Source organism: Rattus norvegicus, chromosome 11, assembly GCF_021556685.1.
Source record: "Rattus norvegicus strain SHRSP/BbbUtx chromosome 11, alternate assembly SHRSP_T2T, whole genome shotgun sequence".
Classification (NCBI taxonomy): domain Eukaryota; kingdom Metazoa; phylum Chordata; class Mammalia; order Rodentia; family Muridae; genus Rattus; species Rattus norvegicus.
The window spans coordinates 84,614,213-84,638,480 of NC_141544.1; the positions used below are offsets into that span (position 1 = coordinate 84,614,213).

Here is a 24,268-nt window from a genome sequence, read left to right on the forward strand (position 1 = left end):
TTGCTTTAGAAAAGTACCGGTCTACATGGTAGGAATCTGAGAAAAGGCTGTAACACCCGCACCTCCAGGTGGTCTCCTTGTAGTCTCCAGGTGTGAGAGTAGGAATCAGGTGAGCTTGGCCACCTTACCCTGTCCTGCCACTCAGAGGCACAGGCTGTTGCAAGAAATAGCTTCGTGGACCTCAGTTTCTTGTACAGGACAAAGGGATGGGAAATGACTGGAGCCCCCCCCCCCCCCCACCGTGGATCCCACATGGTGGTTCCCTGAGGCCAGAGGGTGGTGCTGGGGATTTTATTCTATGCTCTCCCCTGTCAGACAGAGGGCTTCGCTTCTGGCTTTTTTATTCAGCTGTGGCTTGGCAGAGACTGAGCCCCAGCTCTTGGCTGTGATGTAGGGAGGTCTGTGGTTTGGGGAGTATAACGAAATGTGTGCTTTTGAACTTTGCGTGCCCGGCCTTTCTTCTCCTCTCTTTCCTTCTTTCCTCCCCTCTCTCTTCTGTCATTCCCTTCTTCTCTCCTTCTCCTCACCATTTAAAAAAAAATCACATTTCTGTCCATGAAAATAGCTTCACATTTAAGAAAAGGACAAACCAGGCTGGGCATGGTGGTTCATGCTTTTAATCCCAACACTCCAGGAGACAGAGGCATACAGAACTCCGTGAGTTCGAGGCCAGTCTGCTCTACAAAGTGAGTCTAGGACAGCCAAGGAAATTGGTCTCAACCCTTACTGCCACCCCAGGCCCCAAAACAAAAGGACAAACCATGTGGCTGACAGTGTGACAGAGGCTATATCCCAGTAAGTAACTGTTTAAGGAAGGCCTGGGCAGCATCTAGCATGGATGTTAAAACACAAAGCACTTAGGTGTCTCCGTTCATATCTTGATAAATTCTGATTGGTTCAGCAGGTTTAGGGGAGAATAGAAGACTCTGCGTGTCTGGGGAGCCCAGAGGTGCCGCTGTTCCACACGCCCTACCCCAGGAGGAACTATATTAAAGGGCTGGAGCCTTTGGAAGGCTGAGAAGCACTGAGTTAATGCTTGTTCGATTTAATAATGTCCCTAAAGTTTGCAAATGACATCTTCGAGTCTCCTTAAAGGAGGGAGAGGGAAAGAGAGAAGAGAACCCAGATATGCAAAGTTCAAAGCACACTGAACCACACTGTTACGCACAAGGGTAGAGAACCCCAATTCGTATCTCCTACGTAGGCCCACTGAGAGCAAAGCAAGCTCCCGCGGTATCAACACTCTCACCAGACTTTGAAACTGCCCTGTTTTTTGGTCAGCCCCAGAACGAGCCAGGCCTGTTTTTAACACTGGGAGTTTCGTCCCTTGGAAGGCTGGCCTGTCTCTTTTGCCATCCCACATAAGGGCTCTTCTGGTTTATCTTCCTTCTTTTCTCCCCAGCCACCAGGAGGAGAAGGGTTGGGTGACAGAGTGAGGAGGGACTGTACCTCTCAGTTAGAAAGAAAGACACAGTTCAGGGGTTAAAGGAGCCCCTTACTTGGCTCCTAACAACACTTTGTTACTGAGCAAGACCGGAAGTGATATTTCAGCAAAGCAATGAACTGTGCACCACTTAATATACCTTTCTTAATTGGGCCGCACACCAGGGGCACCCTCTTAATGGTATTATGGCACCAATTACCTCATTAGGAGGAAAGAGCTGTTTTTATGACAGGTTTTGGAAATTAAAACAGCAGAGAGAGAGAGAGACATCTTTCAGGGGCATTGCTTCTGGGCAATGGCCCTGCGCAGCAACGCGTGTGCGTGGAGTAGGAAGGCAGTCTGTGACACCCGTCTGGTCTGACCCCTCTTGGGCACCAGATCTGGAGCTCTCTGGGTTCACATCCAGTAGGGAACGTGAACCCCATGGCTCAGGCTCTGTACTGTGTGCAAATGCCGCGGGAGAGCCTTTTCGGAAGTTCGGTTTCTATGGCTGCACCCTGCAATTCCGCCCCTGGAAGTCTGGATGGGGTTCCAATCAAACTGCTTTTCGGGCAAAGTCCTTGAGCAACTCCCACACGAGAGACTCAAAGATACCATTTGTAATCACTAATAGAGGGTCCTGATGACCCCAGCCAACCCAACATCTCTCAGGGTCTGGATCTTGGCAAAGCTTGGACCAACTGAGATTCCTTGCTTTGCTTCTCTGAACATATTACAGCTCGTTTTCTCACCCCCCCTCCTGTGGTGGTTCCATAGTTGGGGTCAAGCTGGGTGTCACTGTGTCCCCTTGAATGCTTGCTTGTCTGGTCACCTTGCCTGGTCCTCATCAATGATAGAAGAATGCGACCCTCAGATGTGAGCTGGGTGAGCCTAGGTGTGGACTGGGTTTCTCTTTCTGGCAGCCTTTCACATTTTCCCTCCCTGCAGTCGCAAGAACTCCAACCTCCAGATTTTGTGCAAACACTGGATTTATAGCAATGGTTTTGTAGCGCGTTCCCGTTTGCCGAGTTGATGATTAATGTGGTTTTCTCGGAGAGCCGCTTGCTTTTCCTGCCAGCCTGGTGAATCGCACGAAGCCTGTGCAGTCTCTGCTTTTCTTTATGTCACCCTGTGGAACTGGGAGATGGCACTGTGTTGCCGGAGGGGGAGAAAAAGGCTTAGTTGGGAAATGGCAAAACTGGGCTAATCTGTAGAGGATTTCTTAATAATTACTCGGGCTTCCATTGGTTCCAAACCTTTGTTGGCTGTCTACAGCCTGCAGATTTCTCCATGCAGCATCCAATCCTCCATCATCTGGCCTTCATGGGCTTTGGTAATCCTGGGTGCTCTCCCTAAGTAACTGGGACTGCGTGGCTCTAGTTTACTTTTGTGAGGGTTACTCCCCAACCCAGCCCTGCTCTATACTTCCAAGCAGCCGGAAACACATCTCCAATGGTCTTGTCATTGCTACAAACTTAAAATATCCTTAAGTATGTCCATTAACTTAACCCCAGTACTCTCCCCATCTCCATCTATCTCATTTCAATCTGTGTACTGCTTTAGGGAATGAAAAATAACTGGCAAGACCCAGAACCTCCTCGAGTTCTTACCTCGTCTTTTTCATGAGGACCCGTTGCTTTGAAATAACCAGAGTTTAATAGACATTTTTAAAAACTCCAGTTCTTATAGCCTATATTATTTTCTCCTCCTCCAAATCAATAGTAAAATGGGTTTTGAGTCTGGTTAAATCCGATGTGCAGGGGATCTAAATTTGTTTACATTGTAAACAAATACATTTGTTAGCAATAGGCTATAATTAGAACTGCTCCTTGGTAAAAGTGGATTTTAAGCCATTTATATTTATTTTTTTGCGGTTGGTTTTTACATTAGCGAGGTTCCTCCTTCCTTGCTTGCTTTCAGATATAACCAATAACTTACATTAATCCAGAATTCTTTTCAATTAAAATATAATTACATCATTTTCCCCATTGCTGTTCTCCCTCCAACTGCCCACTCGTATGCATCCTCCTCCAAAATTCATGGCTTCCTTTTGTATTGTTTTACACACACACACACACACACACACACACACACACACACACACACAAAATTCATGACTAGGGAGATGGCTTAGTTAGTCTTGAGTTAAATCTCTATCTAGAATCTATGTTCTTGAAAAGCCAAATGTAATACGTGGTGTTGTTGTACACACCTTTAATCTCAGCACTTGGGAGGCAAATGAAAATGGATCTCTATGAGTCTGAGGTCAGCCTGGAGTACTGAGTGAGTTTCAGGACAGCCAGACCTCCAGAGTCCTTTGCTGGAGAGGGAAAGACAAGTGGATTCCAGGTTCAATGGCCAGGCAGCCTACTTTCTGTGAGGACTTCTAGGTCAGTGAGCAATGATGTCAAAAAACAAACAACAACAACAACAAAAAAAATCGGTTAACACTTGAGGAATGCCACTTGAGATCATTGTCCTCAGACCTGCACAGGCATGCATCCACATGCACACACATGTGTAGGGAGACTCTCTTATATAATGTATGGAAGAATCACTTATCAATAAAAAAGCTTTTGGCCAATGAGCTGAGGCAGGAAATAGGAGGTGGGACATCCTGGAAAGATAGTGAGAGGGAATTCTGGGAAATAGTTAGACATGGGAGATTCACAGTGAAGTGCTGAGGAGACAGACATAAAAAGTTGAGGAGAGGAAGGCAGCTGTGTAGCTGAACTTAGGTTAGAATAAAAGAGATAATTGAGTTATGAGCTAGTTGGAGAACAAGCCAGAGTTTATGGCCTAGGCATTCATTAATAAAAAAGAAATCTCAGAGTAGTTATTACAGGAACAAAGTAGTGTGGGAGGAAAAGCCCAAAGTTACATACATACTCCCACATACGTGTGCTCCTTCACACATACACACACACACACACACACAAATACATAAATACACACATTCACACATTCACACACGCACTCACACATATATGTGCTCCTGAACACACACACACACAAATACATAACTACACACATCCACACATGCACTCACACATATATGTGCTCCTTCACACACACACACAAATACATAAATACACACATTCACACATGTACTCACACATATATGTGCTCCTGAACACACACACACACACAGACACATAAATACACACACTCACACATATTTCAAACAATTGAAATTGAAAATAGCACTAGATTTCTCCCTAAAGACTTCAGAACAATTATCCTTAACTAGGTTTTGCTAGTTGATCACAAACCCTCCACTTTGGAGTAGTATTTTAAAATATTGAAGTATATAAAAACAAATACCACAGTTACTATTTTTTTTCTTTTTTTTTTCACAGTTACTATTTTTAATATCGCTTTTTCTATTCTATATTTAAAGGCTTCTTTACAGCCTGGCATGGTACCCACACAGTTAATCCAATGACTACTTGGGAGGCAGAAGCAGGCAGATCTCTCTGAGTTTCAGGCTGGTCGGGGCTACAGAGTAATAACTTGGATAGCTTTGGAATTCTTGACTAGCAGACAATATTTTTGTACTCAGAGCCAAAGACCCTTTTCTGCTTCACCCTGTTGTTCACATCTGAAGCTAGGCTGATACGGTAAACTATCAATAAGCTGACTTCCCCCAACCCCCAGGTAGTTGTAAAAATCTCTTCTTGCTCTTGACCTTGGGTGCACATAGCAGTGGATGTGTCTGAGGTAGTTTTCCAAGGATCTGAATAAAATATTTTGATCTGCAGATAGACATTTTTATTTAGTCCTTTCATTTAGTGGTGCCCAAATTCACACTTTTGTCCCTTAGTGACATCATGTTTAGATATTCTGATGACCATGTAGCGATTTAGATAAAAACTGAATTTGTATCAACTGAGGACATTTTTACTTATTTCCACTTGGAGTTTTATTTTTCCTGCCTCCTTTTCTCCTGGGATCATCTCTTATATGTGTTTTCTCTTCATCAAGCCCAACCTTTTTCTCTCATCACTTTTAACCCTTTGTCTCTCTCCTCGCATTTCACAGCGGCTTTGGAAGGTCCCCTTCTGCGTCATGGATTCCAACTTTTGCAGGATGCGTTCTGAAAAGTTTTCAATGAAACCTTTAATTTGCTATTTTTCTTTTTATATTTTTCCTTATATTTCTCCCTGGATTGGGAGGAGACTGGCTCTCTAGACATTCTTTTTCTCTACCAGCCGTGGCCCTGTGGTGCCACTTCCTGTCTGCCGTCCACACTAGGCTGGAACTGTATTGTGTTTTGTATATTTTTATCTCTTCTACACCTGTGTGCTTTTCATGGCTGACTCTGAGTCTCTCACCTTTCATTGTTTGATATTTCTTTAATTTTTATGATAAGATATCAGAGTTTTTCAGTTGTTTTTTCTAGAATCTGTAATTTTTGCTTCCTTTTTTTTTCTTTTTTTTTTTTTTTTTTTTTTTCCGGAGCTGGGGACCGAACCCAGGGCCTTGTGCTCACTAGGCAAGTGCTCTACCGCTGAGCTAAATCCCCACCCCCCCCCTTTTTTTTTTTAAAAAGGGCTTTAGTGTGTTTTGGGCTCCGGATTAGAATTCTACCTTTGATAGTCTCCACGCTCGTTTTCCTTGACTTATGAGAAAGGATGAGAGATATGTATCCTTTTTGTACACACTTTTCACGCTTGCTCATAAATAATATGAGCATGCTTGCCTGACGGGTTTGAATTTGGATGAGCACCTCGGATGGCCTGTTTTGTTAGAGCTGAGAAGAGAAGACTGAAATCAGGTGCAGCCAGGGTGGGGGTGGGGAAGAGGCAGACAGGGGGCGATGACTCCTGGATTGGGAGGAAACAGGTTCTCTGGACACTACTTTTCTCTACCAGCTGTGGCGCTGTTGTGCTGCCTTCCTGCCTGCCGTCCACGCTAGGCTGGAGCTGTTTTGTGCTGTCTTCCTGCTGGTGTTGTTGACAATATGAAGCTTGCTTCCTTGTGATATATGTATGTGTGTGTGTGTGTGTGTATATATATAAATTATACATATATGTATGCATATATTTCACTTGTAACACACACATATATATCATATATACCTCACTTATACACATATATGATACAGTTAGTCTGGGATCTCCTGATGCTGCTTCTTCTGCAGCTAGGGTAAGTCATGCTTCTTAGATAACCGACAGGGCACACTCCCTTAGGTCCTGTACACTTGGCAATATAAGAGAAACAGTGTGCTCTGTGGGTGCATGGTCTTTCTGCCAAGTTACTGGCTGGTTTTGTGTATCAACTGACACAAGTTGGAGTTATCTCAGAGAAAGGAGCCTCCCTTGAGGAAATGCCTCCATGAGACCCAGCTGTAAGGCATTTTCTCAATTAGTGATCAAGGCGGGAGGACCCAGCCCATTGTGGGTGGTGCCATCCCTGGGCTGGTGGTCTTGGGTTCTATAAGAGAGCAAGCTGAGCAAGCTGGGGAAGCAAGCCAGTAAGCAACACCCCTCCATGGCCTCTGCATCAGCTCCTGCTTCCTGCTTCCTGCTTGAGTTCTGGTCCTGACTTCCTTTGGTGACGAACAGCAGTGTGGAAGTGTAAGCTGAATAAACCCTCTCCTCCCCAACTTGCTTCTTGGTCATGATGTTTGTGTAGGAATAGAAACCCTGACTGAGGCATGCCACTTCCTGTAACCATCACTCTTCTGCAAAAGACCTAACCCCTGTGTCTACCTCATCTGGTCCCTTCTCCTCCATCCAGGTAGGATGGCACTACTTTCCTAGCATGTGCAAGGCACATGTCATTTTCATACTTACTTCCTTCTCCAGGGAGCTTTGACTATGTTCTTCTCAGGGTCATATGACAGGGGATTATAGCATGAAGAAAATTAGACGCTTACCTGCAGATGTGGGACAAGATTCCTTTAAGGATTTTCTGGTGTTAGCATAGACTGCCTTCCCTAAGCTTATTAAACATCATCTGAGTCTTCATAGTGGAAAAGTAGATATAAGAGCATTGGCTAGGAGCCAAAGACCTAGGCTGACGCTCCACCACCATTACTTATAAACTACACAGTCCTTCTTGGTCAATAATCTTCCATTTGCTCATTTGTGAAATGAGAGCAATATCTTGCATTGAATGAGAGTACGGGAAGGAATTTTTTAAAGCTTTTAAAACAAAACAAAAGAAGACCAGAGTAGACAGTCCTCCATTTGTTTTTCTTTTTGCCTCGTGTAAGACCCATAGTATTGAAGGTCTTCTATAAATCTGTATTGAGGCTTATCGGAAATGAACATCTAGAAAATTCTGAAGAGTCATTGGGATATAAAAGGGAGCAGTGGAACCCGTGAAAGTGGCCATTGTTTTCTCTCCTGATGTCATGTTTATTACAGCCTTTCCTTGAATACGTAGGGCCTGATCCATATTCTTACATTATCTCTTTCATCTCTCCTTGAAATTCTACCCATTCTCCTCACACTCAGATTTTATTAGGAATGGTGCTCTTTCAAAGGCCCTTTTGAAAATGCAATTATCTGTGACTCAGTGTCACTTCTAAAGCTGTTCCTTCTTACTTCTTGGAAGCTACATAATCTATTAATTTCCAAACATCTTGGATTCAGAAAGGGGTGGGGAGAGTATATCTTATAGGGTATTTGAGGAAATTGTACTAAATTGGCCCGGATCATTTACGATGGGCAATCCAGCAGGTGGATCGATACCACTACTGGGCGTTCTCTACTAAGTGCTGCCACATGGCTCCGTTTCAGTGTTGTACTATCAGAGGTGAGTTAGCTCAGCCCAGGCCAGGCAGAATCCATGAAGCGTTTGCTTCAGCATCAACAGCATTTGTATGGAACAGGTTTTTGCTTAGTGGTGGGAAGATGATGGGATCTATTAGATCCCAGGCTCTCCGAATGAAGAGCCTGGTTCTTTGAAGTGTGCATGTTATTTCAGGCCTAAGTGTAAGACTCCGGGACACGTTCTATAGACGTTACACAGAGTGCACTCCTAGACGTGGTTTTGAGAAGTCATCCTTTAAAAAAAAATTTTTTTTTTTTAGGCCAGTTTAGAAATGCATACCGGGTTAGAAAGGAAAAACTTCAGCACTGCATCTTGGCTGCAGAAGAATTCAAATCAGGAAATCTTGAAGGAATTTACAACCCAGGCAATTCTGGAGTGGCAGATTTGTTCCTGCACTATGCCATCACTCAGAGACGTCAATTTTAGTTGTGTCATTATTTATAGAAGAATAAAGTTCAACAGACAGGACAACCTGACAGAGAGTACCCCAGGGAGCAGGGACTGGGATGAGACCTTGGGCTCACCCTTGCACAGTGCTGTGTACAGGGTGGGGGAGGGGGAGGCAGGTGTTGCTGTTCCTATGGGAGGGTGAGGGGCCCTGAGGGGAGGGGTGGAAGGAGAGATAGAAGGTCCACCTGAGCAAAGCCGCAGAGAGGGTTCTGAAAGCCCAATAGAGGATTTGTCATTTGCTCCAGAGGCATGGTGCTATGTAGAAAGGACCGTACCGGGATTGCTCCTTTGTAGATGTAATGGATGATACACAGACTGGAGAGAGACCAGATTCAGAATCTAAGGTGCAGCTTTGGACAAATGACTTAACCTCTCCAATACCCAGTTTCGTTTTGTCTTCTGTGAAGTGTAGTTTGTGAAGGATAGGTTAGACAAAGGAAAAGACACCAGCAAGAGACAGACTTTCAGGGTGTTCTGGGGTGGTCCATAAAGCTTAGGTGGGACCTGGAAATCTGCATGGCTAATTCCTTATTCTGCCACATATTCCCCACTGTCTTCTGTCATTAACTCTTGGATCAGAGGAGTTGTGATGAAACTTATCTGAAAGCACAAGTAATATTTTTCCAGGTATATAAAATATTCTTCATCTCAGTTAAAGTGTTAGGTACTTTATTTTGCTCATCCGACGAGTTTTTATGGAATATTTCACGAACTGCACTGTGGTCAGTGCCAGCCTTCCTGTCCATATTGTTATTCAAAACATATACATCTAGGAACTGAGTTACAATGGAGAGATAAATCAGTACATATAGAGAAAATGTATTTATCTCATTGTTAATACAGGCATTTATTAGTAAAGGTATGTGTGCATGTGTGTGTGATATGTGTTTTTACTCATTTCTAATTAACATATATATGCATATGTTATGGTTTACATCTTACTATTTCCTGGTTGAGGATTTCCACTTCCCATCTTACCATTTTTGGTTTGGTTTGGTTTGGTTTGTTTGAAGATAGAGTTTCCCTGTGTAGCCCTGGCTGTCCTGGAACTCATTCTGTAGACCAGGCAGGCCTCGAATTCAGAGCTCTGCTTGCCTCTGCCTCCCTAGTGCTGGGATTAAAGGTGTGCACCACCACTGCCTGCAACAAGGTAGGAAATTGTGTTGTACCATCTATGTTGTACCTTCTAATGAGAAGGAAGAAATTGGTAAGTCTCTGCTGCTTCTGCGTTTTAATTATGTCACTGTCGTAAGCTGTATGCATTTTGTCATTGAGTGTGTAAGATATTTATCCCACTCACATTAACTGTGCATATTCCACCTACGCCTAAAGTAGAGACTGATGAACTCAGAACTTGTTTACAAGAGACTCATCGTATAGTAAAAACCATACACAAATAACTGACGTAAAGCATAGCAACCAGTAATAAGTCTAATGTTAACAATAAATGAGAGATGGATGGATGGACAGATAGATAGATAGATAGATAGATAGATAGATAGATAGATAGATGAGTAGATAGGTAGGTAGATAGATGGATAGATAGATAGATAGATAGATAGATAGATAGATAGATGAGTAGATAGGTAGGTAGGTAGATAGATAGGTAGATGGATGGATGGATGAATGGATGGATGGATAGATAGACAGACAGACAGACAGATAGATTATCTTGTAGGAAGAGAGTGAAGGAAACCTTCAGCATCACACTGCGCTTGGGCTTTTTATGTCATGGATTTTGGCACAGAAGGCTGATGAACTCATGGCCGAGACTGGCAGAAGGCTTATCAGTTTAGATCAGATCTTGTTAGAGCAGCACGAAAGGACTGTCCCTCGCTGGAGTCTGTCCTAGCTTTTGAACGGACAGCTCCTCTGTGGGGGCTCACAGGGTTTAGGTAAGATGCTTCCACACGTTTGCTCGCTCAGAAGGATGTTGACTGGGAGACTCTGCAATAGTGGAGAGAGAGATTGGTTGCATTAGCCGCTCTTGGAAGGTGTCCATAGACTCTTGGCTCAGGAAGTGTTTGGGGTGCATGTGTGTAGGGGCTGTTTCTTTTCCCATAACACAAAGAAATGAAGGCAGAGTGAGGGGAGGGGGTTTCAGGGAGCAAACCAGTATGCAGCTCTTCAGCCGTAGCCCCCATTGTGTTAGCCAAATGTACAACGTGTTCCTCCGCCTCAAGTTAAAAGCAGCTGAATTGAATTAGAAAAACAGCCCCTCGGTCGCTGAGATCTGGCCTGCCAAATTCTCAGCTGGCAGGAGTTTTTATAGCTCCGTTATAAACCCCTGAAAAGTGAGGCAGAGAATGGAAACATTGACATAACCTGAACTCCCAGGAGTGGCTTGTGGCACTCTAATTATCCTTTGGGCGCGCTGGCCTGGGTTTCCTTTCCCTGGGCTGGCAAAACACAGTGCAGTGGCCCTGCCTGTCTTGGGCACTGGAGGTTGGAAGCTGGGCTTTGCAGGGAATAATGAGATAGTGTCTGCTGGTGGGAAGCCCCCTGTTCCATACATGTGAGCCCCTCCCTTTTCCCTTCCTTCCCTTGTTCTCCTCCTGCACCACCTCCCCAATCCTACTCCCCCTCAAAAAGGCAGAACAGTTCAGTTGGTTGTAAAAATTAATGAGTTCAGATACAGACTTGCCTTATTCCGGTCCAGCTGCGTAACCAGGGCGACTCCGACCAGCATTCTAGACGCTGACATCAGCTCCACACCCCGGCACAATGCTGCTCTGTTTGATCTCAGAAACAGATCAGGCTCCTGGGCTTTATACATCCTGCTTCCTCCCTACGTAAACTCATTTTATGACCCACCAGGAGAGCGCATCTTGACTGGTCCGCTCCCCAGGCCGCCAATACCAGAGGATCTGGCCTTACTGTGGACTCCTCTTTTACCAGCTGGACGTTTTGATTCCACTTCCCTGGGCCTCCTGAGGCTTTCTGCTCACGCCCTGGGCGTTGACAACTAGCGGAGGATGATGCTGATAATGATTTCACTCCTTCTCATTTGCACAGCGCTGGACTATTTTCAACACACTTCTGGGGGTTTGTCTGACTTGCAACCCGACATTGCCCTGGGAGGTAGGGAGGCTGCACCCACAGTGTAGATGCAAAAGAGACTGGCAGAGCTGGTGAAGGGAGAATTAGGGCCAGATTCCAGCAGCCCTGACGCCAGCAAAGGTCTCCTGCCATAAACTTGGGGTGACACGTTGAAACATAGATTAAGTGTCTGCTGATGACCTGAGTTGGAAGAAAAGTTCCTCCAACCCACTCTCTGTCGGGCTGAAGGAAAAGGGACGTAACAGAAGTTGCAGGTCACAAAGGGCCGTCCTGCAGAATGCTGCCTTCTCTTTGGCTTGCTTCCCTGGAGCACCAGCAAGCAGAAGCCTCTATCCCAGCGAGGTTCTCTCTACACAGCTCCCTTAAGAGAGTTCAGGTGAAGTTGCTAGATCCGAGGCAAAGCACTTTAGAAATAACAGAGAGCTGTAAACCTGTCCGGCGGAATTTGCAGGTCAATGTCCTTAAAGAACAGCGGTTCTCAACCTGTGATTTGAAACTCCTTTAGGGGGGGTTTGAGGACTCTTCCACAGGGGTCATGAAGACCATTGGAATACATGCAATTTTTTACATTATAATTCACCAATGGTAGCAAGATGACAGATATGAAGTAGCAACAAAAATAATTTTAGGGTTGGGGGGTCACCACAGCAAGAGGAACTGTATTGAAAAGTCGCAGCGGTAGGAAGGTTGAGAACCAATGCTATGGAAGTGTACAGGAAAACGAGAGTGGGCATCAGCATGTCTGCTAGTCGACCACATCTGCCTTTCAAAATGCCCAGCATAGAGAATGTGGTTTAAACGTCAGGGATAGTTCTGGGGGCCGAGAGTCTAGATCAAAGCACCAGCAAGGCCTCCGTTCCCCTGGAACACTTTTAGGGCCGCCCACTCCAACTTCCGGTGGTGTCTGTCAACCCTTGGCATCTTGCGAAGTACAACACTGTCACTCACTCTGCTCTTTGCCCGAGTCCTCACCTAACATTCTCCTAATGTGTCTGTCACCTTTTTGTGGCATCCTCCTCTTCCTATAGGGTTCCTATAGAACGGGCCCCGAGGTTCGTCGTACCAGACCGCCGATGTTGGCGGTGGTCGTCAGGTTATAACGCCATGGTCAGTGCCCACGGAAGAGCAGAACCTTACCTTAGGGCGTTCATTTACACTCGCCATATTTATAGACACTGGGGATGAGGGATAAAGACGGCGACGCCCTTCAGAGGGTACAACCGAACCCAGAATAGAATGACATTTCTTTCCCTGTTGCCCCACGGCTCGTGCCTATTCAGAAGCGAGGGGATTAGTCTGGTTGTCAAATAGCCTGCAACAGCGGTTGCAGGAGCTCCTCTGCGCGTTCACGTTTTTTTGTCTGAGTGTTTTCCTAACGTATCCTCAATTAAACTGTGTAACCACCCTGAAAATGGCAAAGCCTAGAATTCTCGTTTGGCTGGTGAAGAAATGGATGTGAGAGAAGTTGTCCTTTGCTGGAGGCTGGTGGTCCTGCAGGGGGTGGCTTTAGAGCAGCGAGTATCAATTCCCACTCACCAAGGGTGGCTCTTCTCCCCTCCGAATCAGTAAGAACGCGGCTCAGGGAAGTCAGTGAACCTGCCCTGGACCCCGGCTGGGAAACCGAGCTGGAGTGCAGATCCCACAAACCATGCTCATTCCATTTCACTTTAACTTAATGTGACTCTGACCTCACCTTAACCTTGGTTTAGATGTTGGGAGCCGAGGCCATATAGAGCCATTTCTTTGAAGCCTCTGTAAACACAGTGACAGAATTGCCGGGCTTCCGGAGGTCTTACTTTCTGGTGCCCCAACAGTGTCCCTGCCTCGCCACGGCTCCTTATCAAGTTACCCAAACCTGTGTCGCTAAGCACGCCCCGTTTTGTTCTTGTTTATCTATGTCCTTTGCCGTTTGGACCTACACAAACACAACATTTTTGCTTTGAGACAGATTTGCTGAGCAGCCTCGCGGTTCATTAGAGCTTCAATGCATCGTTCCCTGAATCTCTCTGTGCTTGCTGCAAGGAGCGTCAGGACTCCACAGACTCTGGGGTTCAAGCGATTCTAGGAACTTTAAGGCGTTTAGAAGAGAGTGCAGGTTGCGAATGCCCTGTCTTCTTTTCACCAGAAGATACTAAAGCGTTCTAGAAATGACCGAGTTTCAGCAACCAGGCTGCATTTGTCAGATCGCCCCTTGTTTCAGACATGGCGGTCCTTCTCAGTCTTCCATAAGCCCCTACAAGAGTTCTGACATGGAAACCATGTGGCCGCCAATCGCCACGGACCCTCCCACCCGACACTGGCACATCTGTGTTCTGCCGGGGTTGTGAGTTCTGAGGTTTAGCCGTGTGTCTGTCTGACTTTTCTGTTTGCTTCACCTTTCTGCTATATATATGCTCCTTGTTTATACTAACAGACAGCCCTCGCTTTGCAGGGCCCACAGAACTGCTACGGAAGAACCCACATGTGGTACAATTGAAGTTTGATGAACACAGTCCAATGTGATACAAAGCTTGTACACAGTTGCTTTTAAATGAAAATGTGGATGAAGAATGTGAAGATAAGAACTCTCATTTCGGGGTTGGGGATTTAGCTCAGTGGTAGAGCGCTTGCCTAGGAAGCGCAAGGCCTTGGGTTCGGTCCCCAGCTCCGAAAAAAAGAACCAAAAAAAAAAAAAAAAAAAAAAAAGAACTCTCATTTCTTAAACAGATAACATGGTTACACCGGCCGCAAGGTGCCGTGCCAAAGTGTTCTGAGACATAATTGACCATATATACGTGTGTATGCATTTATATATGTGCAATGTATGCAAATATGTATGTGTATTTATGTGTGTCTGTTTATTTGTATGCATGTGTGTATGCATGTAAATGTGCATATGCAAAAACGTATTTGTGTATGCATGTACGTATGAGTATGTGTGTATGTATATATGTGTGTATATGTATGTTTGTGTGTATATGAGCATATGTATGCATATATGTATGTGTATTTATGTGTCTGTTTATTTGTATGTATGTGTGTATGCATGTAAATGTGCATATGCAAAAATGTATATGTGTATGTATGTATGTATGTGTATGTGTGTATGTATATGTGTGTATATGTATGTATGTGTGTCTATGTGTATATGTATGTATATATATGTGTGTCTATGTTGGGGGGCTGGTAAGGTGAATACAGTCAGATCGCATATGGAAGTAGAATGTAGATAAAGAATACAGGAAGTTACATGGGGGAACTGTCACGGGGGAAATGTTGTTGTTGTTCTCTGGGGAGAAGAACCAGAGAAGGCTTAGGAAAGAGTTACCACTTAAGAAGACAGAGAAGAGTCCATATGGAAACACAGAAGAGGGAAGGGGGATGTGGGTGTTCCAAACTGAGACAACAACATGAGACAGCAGAAGCTCAGGCGAGAGTTCTGAACGCTTGGGCTAAGCTGTGCTCAGTGACACCTGACCTGTAGCTGCTCGATCCAGGAGGACCTCTGCTTCTAAGATTCATGAGCATGCGGGTGGAGCCACAGGGACCTGGGTGCTGGCACCTTCACGGCCTGGTTTGATTCCTCAGAACAGGTCCATGAGGAACAGGGTCCACTTAGTAGACAAAGAAGCAGAGAGTCAAAAGCAAAGTCTTACCACAAGCAGCAGTTGGCTGAGCAAGACATCAGTTTCCTGGGGCTCGGTCTGCTCCTTTCTGAGAACTTGGTGGGCAGTCGCATCTGTTTGTCCTGTTTCACGTACCTTTGTTTACACCTAATTATTGTGAGTGATCTCTCCTTAAGGAAATGCCACAGAAGGAAAAAACATCCAAGTCAACAAAGGCGCCTATTATGGTTTTGAATTTTCTTGTTCACCTATTTTATTTACCGTTTTTTTAAACATGCATATTAAAAAATACGTAAAAATTGGTATTGGTTTTATTTTAGAGAGCTCTTCCCCTAAAGGACAGTTAAAGGGTTGTTTTGATGTTTGTTTGTTTTTTAAAGAACAGTTCCATAAAAGAAGTTTTTTGTCCTGTTGCTGTTTTTCATTTGAGGTGGCTTTTCCTTTTTTTAGCTAGTAATTATTTGAGGGCTGCTACTCACGTTTCCCAGCACACAAGTTCCCTTGAAGAACTCTGAAGAAATCTGCTTCTGTCTGGGCACTCACCTAGCTCCTGCTCTACCAGGAGCTTCAAAAGGGAGCAACCCCCGCCCCAATCACTCACTTTCCACAGATTAGCCAGGGTTAGTCTCAGCCAGAGCACCTGAGAACCAGCAAGATGGGGCTGTCAGGAAGCCCACCCTGCCTGGGCTGAAGGCTTCGACCAAGTAAACACAATCTGAAAGGGCCAGGGAGCTTGAAAGCAAAGCTGTAAATGATCCCATGTGTGCTTCTTGGCTGATTACTCCTCTGGGGTGGACCAGCAGAGAGGGTCTCCCTGTGCTTTGAACAAGATGCGGCTACAGTCTTGCATCTCTGTTTGGGGGTGCTTTCCAAGTGAAAGTTCATTAGGGAGACAGGAAGGCACATCCCACTAATATCCATCAAAGCAGGGCTTGAGTTTCAAAGCCCAGGGGAAATGCAATAGTGTTGAAGTGAACGGTGTGCGAAGGGTCTCCTGCCCGTGAAAAGCAAAGAGAAGCAGGGTGGTGATTTGGATTCCTTTTTATTTATTTATTTTTAAAGCTAGCTTTTATTTGGGACAAATAAGTGCATCTCAGGAAAATGTGTGTGTCCTGGGCACTTCCGTCCATGGGTAGCTTGAACTAAACATTCTAGAATGTTCTGGTTTCTTGCCTCATATTTTCTTCTGTTGGTACCAAGCCTGAAGCTCTCCGCACTTGGTTCTTCTCCATCACAGTGATAGTTATTAATACTTACTGAATTAGAGAATAGTATCAGGGCCAGGTATACACTGGAACTGAGCATTGGGTAGGCTGGTGAATGCATTGTAAACAGAGACATCTGAGCACCTGAGAGATAGGGAGCGTGGGTGGCTTTACATAGCAGAGGCCTGGGTTTTGGAGCAGCATGCCTTTGTGCCTGTCCTCAAGCCTGGGGATGCGCCAGGCGCTGGTGAACATTCGCCAGGCTGCGGACTTGAGGGACGGTCTGAACAGGGTCAGAACGTCCTTCCCAAGGGTTGGTGTTGTCATCAAAGATACGGCTTTAAAAACCAAAGCTACTCAGTGTGCTCTGTAAAACGAGGTACCATCTACTTAAGTGAGCATCTACACAGAAGAAATGTGCTCATGTAAGTGCTTTTAAATCGACGTGCCTGGCATACAATAGGTGCTAACTAAATGGCAGGTTTTATTTCCGGACTTTCAGAGAAGTGTGGGAACGGGGGCGCTAAGGTTTAGGGAATGCCTACTCCATGCTATACCTGCTATAATAATAGACCCTCTGGGCCTGGATAGAGTGCTCTCTGTCGACTTAAGATCATGCTGATACCTGGCAGCAGGAGCTAAGCATAGGAGAGACAGACACCTCTTGCTCTCCAGTGACTTCTTTATTTGTCCCAAACTAATTTTGATACTGTGACTTGCAATGATGCCAATGATGGTAACTTTTTAAGTATGTGAAGAAGTCTATGACTTTACATCTTTCCCAGGCTTTGGATGTTGCCAATGTGTACACATCCAGGTCTTGTATAACAGATCTCAAGATTGAAATGCCCGATCCTGTAGAAAAGCTTATTGGGACAGGAAGTAAACAACTCAAAATAGCTTCAGGAAATCCCTGAAACTGAGTAGATTTACTAGGTACCCCACCCCTCCCCTCCCTCCCACCTCTGTCTCCAAGAATATATAAACAGTAAAGCCGAGGAACAGTCACCTTCAGACAAGCCACATTGCAGAGGAGAGTCTTAAATAAGATAAGCTGTAAACAGGGGCTGGGGATTTAGCTCAGTGGTAGAGCGCTTACCTAGGAAGCGCAAGGCCCTGGGTTCGGTCCCCAGCTCCGAAAAAAAAAAGAACCAAAAAAAAAAAAAAAGATAAGCTGTAAACAAAAAAGCAGAAAACAGCCAAACTATGGAAGAGGTTTACATAAACTGGACTACCTGGAAAGAACACTCTCCAACCTGTTGAGCTGTCTGCAGGCTATGCCGTGTGCTCCAGATTCCCAGCTTTATGAGCTGTCACCCAGGCTATGGTGGGCTTTGGTGAAGCAGCTGACTTTGAATCATTCCTGGTCCTGTATGTAATCCCTCACCCATATTCTTCTATGTAACCCCAATGAAACTCTTGATTCCTTAAGTTGGACTTTGGTGATCTGTCATGGGCTCACTACCTGGGGTAAGTAGGTCGGGGTGTGTGTGTGTGTGTGTGTGTGTGTGTGTGTAAGGCAGTGGTGGGGAGGAGAGGATGGGGGGTGGGTTTCCCCAGGAAAAGTCAGTTACACACCATGTATAGGCGTCAGTGTCTACCCTAGGTTCTACTCTCAGACACTAACATTTTCTCACAACCCCTATCATTCAGAATTCAGTATCTCAAATCCTGGACAAACAATCCTGAATTGCCTTGTTGTACAACTTAGGAAAAGTAGGGATTGGTAGGAAATTTAGGTAGGTTCATTAGAGAAAACCACCATTTATTGATCTGTCCAACTGCCACTCATTAGATGCATACCTATGTGCCAATCACTATACTTGGTGCCCACATGGCAAAGATGAACTGAACTTGATCTTTCTTCTCAAAACTAGTAACTTCTTCATGTTCTGGTTGCTGGTCAAAATTTGAAAGCGTTTAGCAAATTGCAATAGAAAGATTTAAATATTTTTGCATATGGGAAACTTTGGTTTTGTTTAAAAGCGTAGTAGCCGATGTGGATAATTCAAAATGGCAGACACAGAAAGTTGCCCAGGACTCGTAGTAGAACGGTCAGGCAGGTGAGATTCATTTAGCTCTAAAGAAAGCTTTCCACAGACTTGGGTACCTGCCAGAGGGTCCCAGCGAGCAGAAGACGAAAGGGAGAAAAGCTGTGTGGTTGTTGTGTGCAGGAAACTATGAAAGCCTCCTGTGGGTGATTCATAAATCCCCAAGCAGGATATGAGCACAGAGATAAGAGAAAGCTGGGAACTTGGCGAGAGCTGCACAGCCAGGAGGCAGCTCAACAGGCTGGAGGGTGTCTTCCTGGTTCCTCAGCTGCTGTGAACCTCTTCCAGGCAGCTCAGTCTGCCCTTCTCAGTAAAGTGTCTATGCCAGTGAGCTTCCTCTGGTGGGCAGTGGGAGCCCCGGGAGAGTTTCAGCCAGAGAGATGGGGTGGTCTGGGGTGCACTTTTTGTTTGTTGAGACGGGATCCAATAAGTGGTCCTGACTGACCATCCTAGAGCCCACCACGTACATCAGTCTAGTCTCAAACTAGTGTCGTTCTGAGCAGGCTGTCTATTAGAAGGATGGCTTAAAGTCCTAGAGGGTCGTATTGGGCTTGATTCCTGCTTTAGACTACAGGGTTGAGACTGACTGAAGAGTTTCTTTTGAGGTCCTTGCCAGTTTCTAAGTGAGAGGTGGCCGGCGAGGGTTTCAAGTAAGGAAAATGTTTTTGCTTACAGGATGGCCACACGTGCACATACAGCTCTCCAAAGGCTGTGGGAGAGAACTACTAGGTAGCAAGAGAAACTCATCTTATTGTGTCATCACAAAGAAGAAGGAGCCTAACAGCGTTGGGGATTGAACCCCGGGGTTCAGTGCATGCTAAGAAAGAGCTCTGCCACCCAGCTATGCTCCTAGCCCTCCACTCCCTCATTGTAAGATTTGAGGGTCAGATCTATGGTGCTTTCTGTGTCTCACAGAAGCAGTATGCAGCTAGCTTTTTGTATTTTGGTTCAGGGAAAGCATGTGGGGAAGCAATTCATGGTTGGCCTTTCTGATACATTTTTTCCTCTTTCTTTCTTTCTTTCTTTCTTTCTTTCTTTCTTTCTTTCTCTCTCTCTCTCTTTCTTTCTTTCTTTCTTTCTCTCTTTCTTCCTTTTCTTTTCTTTTTGTTTTGCGTCTTTGTTACTTGCCTCTCCTTTGCAATGTTTGTTATGATTGTTCTCCTGGTCGTGGTTCAAGGGTGGGGTGTGAGCACCTTAGATCAGCTCATCTCGCAGGCCTTCAGTTACGTACTTTTCCCCCTGTATGTTCCAGAAGCAACTTCCAAGCAGTAAATTCCGAGGAGGAATTTTTATATCTCCTCTCCGGGTCCCTAGATGGTCTAATGCATTTCCCCCCCATCCTCTATTCCAGAATACTGGGCACCTCTAGGAAGAGGAAAGAGAATGCTCTGTACACAGGAGGGAGAGGGAAGCCTGATGGTTTCACCATTCACTGAGGTGTTGGAGGAAGGCAGGAGAGACTCTAGAGGCTTAAATGAGGAAGAAAGGAATTTGGGACAAGGATGTGTGGTTATTTATACAAATGTTGACTTTGTGGCCTGACAGCTGGAGTGTATTAGAAGTCTTGTCTAAGCCACTGTTGAGGGTTAAGATTCTGCAAAGTATCGGAGACTTGGGGTGTGGTTGGTGTGAGCTAAGTGGACTGCAGCTTTGGTCAGTTGTCTCCTTTCTCAAAGACCTTTTTCTCCTTTAGAAGAGTGGACATAACAGACCCGGATTTCTGCCCCTGCAGCTTGAGTGAGGTTGAAGGTAAAGATCTAGTAAGAGACTTTTTTCCTGAGCATTATCCAGAGCCCTACTGTGGCAACGTGGACTACTATACTAACAGGGTTTGGAGAAATAAACGTTTAGCATGCAAAGTGCTTCTTCAACAAGGCAAGAGTACGTGATAATCTGGGGTAATCCATCCCAGGGAAACAGAGAGCACTTGTTCCCTCACTGGCTCATTGGCTTCCTCTGGCCTTTCAGATTACCTTGTCCCATCTCTCACAGTACGGTTTATAAACCCTTGATGAGAGCTGACAAAACCCACTAGAAAGTGGAAGCCGAGGCTTGGCTCTGTTAGAAGTAACATTGACCTTAGTGCCTGCCTCTGGGTCTCAGCTCTGTCCTTTGCTCCTCTCAGAGTACCTAGACAGAGCTCTTTGCCTCCTTGAGTCTCAGTTTCTGATGTACACTTCAGTGGGAAAAAAATTTTTGTCTTTAAACTTAAAATGGATTCGGTGTCCTGCCAAAAGCATGTAGTACTAACATCTTCCGGGATAGGAGGGCTCTCTTTGGCTAATATATGAGCTACCCATGTCTCCTTTCCACCCATGATGGGAATGAGGAGGTGCTGTTTCGGTGCTCTAGCTCTGTGTCCCTCGTGGTGGCATGATAGATTGGGATGCCATTGAGGCTACCGAAAGGCCCAAATTTCAGGGTGTGTGCAGCTGTCATGTTTTCTCCCAGTCACTACTCTAAGGCAGCAGAGGGGAAGAGGTTTGATAGATGCGGTCGCTCTACATGAGATGGTCCAGTGGTTAAGAGCACTGACTGCTCTTCCAGAGGTCCCGAGTTCAATTCCCAGCACCCACATGGTGGCTCACAATGGTGGTATCCCTGTAATGGGGAATCTTCTGGTGTCTCTGAAGACAGCTGCAGTGTACTCATATAAATAAAGAGAAACCTTAAAAATGAAATCAGGGTGAAGGTGATAAGAGGGGTCCTTTGGAAGGTAGCAAGCCACCAGCTGAGATGTGCTGAGGCAGTAGGGTTACTCATCCCAAAGCAAATTCTCCGAGGCCTGTTGTAGTTGGTTAACAGCCATCCCAAAACCACAGGCTCCAGAGCTGTGAGCCAGCATTCCAGAAGAAGCAACCCCGGGAGAAGAGAGAGGGGGAGAGGAAGCCTGATGTTGTGTGTTTGGAGCCAATAGCTTTTAGAGTTTCACAATATGTCCTCAAGCAAAATCTAATCCATATTCATACCTACCAACCTGGGCGGGGGGATTAACTGTCCTTCCTTAAAGTAAAAAAAAAAAAATCAAAGAGTTGAGGGTCCATTCATTCTCTGTTCCAGAGCCTGGATACTGTACCCTGCTGATGTGCCTGGGCTTTGGGAAGCTCTCTCTTATTCCACCTAGATGTTCTTTAAACTTCATTTCGAAAAACTCTGTTAACTTTTAAAAATAGTTCCTCTGGGGGCTGGAGAGATGGCTCAGTGGATAAGAGCACTGGCTGTTCTACCAGAGGTCCTGAGTTCAATTCCCAGCAACCCACATAAGTGGTTCACGACCATCTGTAATGAGATCTGATGCAGATAGAGCACTCACACACATAAAATAAATAAATAAATCTTTAAAAAAAAATAGTTTCTCAGAAGTGGAGGAAAGGTTTGCCATCCTCTATGAAACGCTCGAGCTACAAATACGGCCTCACTGGATAGGGTGCTGCGTGCCTTTAATCCCAGCACTTGGAAAGCAGATCTCTGAGATAAAGGCCAGCCTGATCTACAGAGTGAGTTCAGAGTGAATTCTAAAACAGCCAGAGCTACACAGAGAGACCCTGTTCGAAAAGCAAGGGAAGAACAAACACACACACACACACCAAAAAAGAAAGACAGGGAAGGAAGGAAGGAAGGAAGGAAGGAAGGAAGGAAGGAAAGTCTTAGCCTAGTCAAGATGGCGGAATATGTGAGTGTCTCTCAGGCAAGCCACATTGACAAGCTCATGGAGACAGATACCACAGCAGAGAGAAGCCATCAAGTCCTCTCCTGGGTCAGGTACCATTGTAGCCTCTCCGGTTGAAAAGAGACCTCAATACCACCTAATTAAAGTTCAGGCCTGAGAGGAGTTGACACTTAATTCTCAGTCTTCAGATCCTGCAGAGTTTGAACCTTTGGTGTCTGTGTATTCACACACACACACACACACACACACACACACACACACACACCCTCCCCCATAACCTTGTGCAGTCAGGAATTGAATTCGAATCGAAAGGGATTCTTGGGGGTGGGGGGAAGGAATTCCAAAATGGTGAGGTTAGGGTTGCAGCCCTTGAAACTAGATGGTTTCCTGGAGACATCAGGGTAGCCAGGTGATGTGGCATGGGGAACACCATCCAGGAGCTCGAGAGCTAGAGCTGGCTGGCACTTGCATGCGGCTGGCATCTGCTTAGAGCCGTGGATGGTACCTTGCAGAATCCCCATCTGCCTCTAGTAACCCCAGGCCTAAGTTGCTGTATTCTATTCTCCACCCATTTCTGAAAACTGCCTACTCTGATGCTACTTCAAAGTCCCCTGGGAACGCCGAGTCGCCAATTAAGGCTCTTTGAGGCAGGTTCTCATTCCTTCCCCACTAATTGAAATGTTACTCCTTTTACTAAACCGATAAACCACCCAAACACAACGGCCTTCCTCATTTGCATTGTAACAATGTCCCTAATGTCCTTCCAAGAGCTTTACGTACAGCGGGACCTTTTTCCAACCCCCACCCCACCCCCCAACCCCGCAACGGTCAAAAGCAATTCGGAGGCAAAGGCCTTCATTTCCATCCCTATACAGCTGCTCTTTAGCCAAGGTGGAATAAATTCCCTTTATTCTGGGTTCATTTCCCAGGATGATAATGTCTTCTTTTTTTTTTTTTTTTTTTTTGTCTCGGGCCACTGTTCCCAAACTGGCCTTAATTGCTGATAGTAATTGAGTTAATGAGTATTTACAGCCGGTAAGGTTAAAAAGGGTCTCCTGTAGTTTTATTTGTGACATTTTATTTAACCTGCAATAAAATCATTAACGAGCTGTCCCCCGTGTTAATTTTCTGGCCCTTCATCTTGTCCCTGTCTCTTGGGAAAGTAGGGTGAAGGTAGATGGCTTGGGCTTGGGGGGGTCGTTCTTAGGTTGCAGGGATGGGGAACCCAGGCTCGATCCTCAACCAGAATTTCTACCATTCAGAGAGGAGGGCCTCTCCTGGTGAAAGCAGATAGCCCGGGGCCACGATGCTGTGCACTCTCCCAGGCGCTTGGCCAAGTCACAGTCGGGGTGATGAAATCCCTTCAAAGCCACTGGGCTGGGCCAGGCTCGAGCTCCCAACCAGCAGCGCCAGCCTAAAGTGGCCCACAGGTCGGGCACAGAGCCGAGGTGTCAGGCGGTGTGACAAGTCTGTGCACTGGTGCCTGCCAGAGAGACGGTCTGAAATGGGGCTGGAGGAGGTACCTATACTTGTGGGCAATGCCAGGGAAAGCCAGAGGCTTTTTTCCACCCTTCACACTGGGAGGCCCTGAGCCTTGTCTGTGGGAGTCACTCGGTCCTGACTTTCACATCTACTTCTTACAAACCACAGTGGGAAAGGTGGAAGCCCCTCTTCACAGTGGGGTTCTGGCTTCTTTGGAATGAAGCTGGCTTCCAGGAAAATAATAAATTAAGAGAACCTTAGTGGCCACTCCCAGACACCAGCAGCTCCTCTGCTCCCTTGTGTGCTCTGCGTGGGCCACTGGTGGCTTCTCCCTCTGAGGTGTCCAGAGACAGTGTTTGGAAAGTGAGTCACACTGTAGCAGAAGTAGCCAGCAGTTCCCTAGAACTCACATTGGCTTTGGTTTCCTGGGCACACGACGAGACTGTCTAGGTCCTCTTTGAGTTAGATGTCACCATGTGACAGATGGAGGTTAGGGGGAAAGAGGTGTACACTAGGAGGAGATACAATGGCCCTCAGCC

The 24,268-nt window shown here is 45.7% G+C and overlaps 1 long non-coding RNA gene across 22 annotated transcripts in view; it reads left to right on the forward strand.

Annotated features, from left to right (window-relative positions):
- LOC102547530 (uncharacterized) overlaps window positions 1–24,268 on the forward strand; it is a 153,770-nt gene that overhangs the window by 65,230 nt on the left and 64,272 nt on the right. Inside the window, exon 4 of one of the 22 annotated variants that reach the window (XR_015633577.1) lies at window positions 14,148–16,488. The exons of 19 other annotated variants lie outside the window; for them this stretch is intronic. This is a non-coding gene — a long non-coding RNA (uncharacterized LOC102547530). Of the gene's footprint in view, window positions 1–14,147; window positions 16,489–24,268 lie in introns of those variants that run through there. 2 more of the 22 variants (XR_015633567.1, XR_015633569.1) reach the window with 2 other exon arrangements.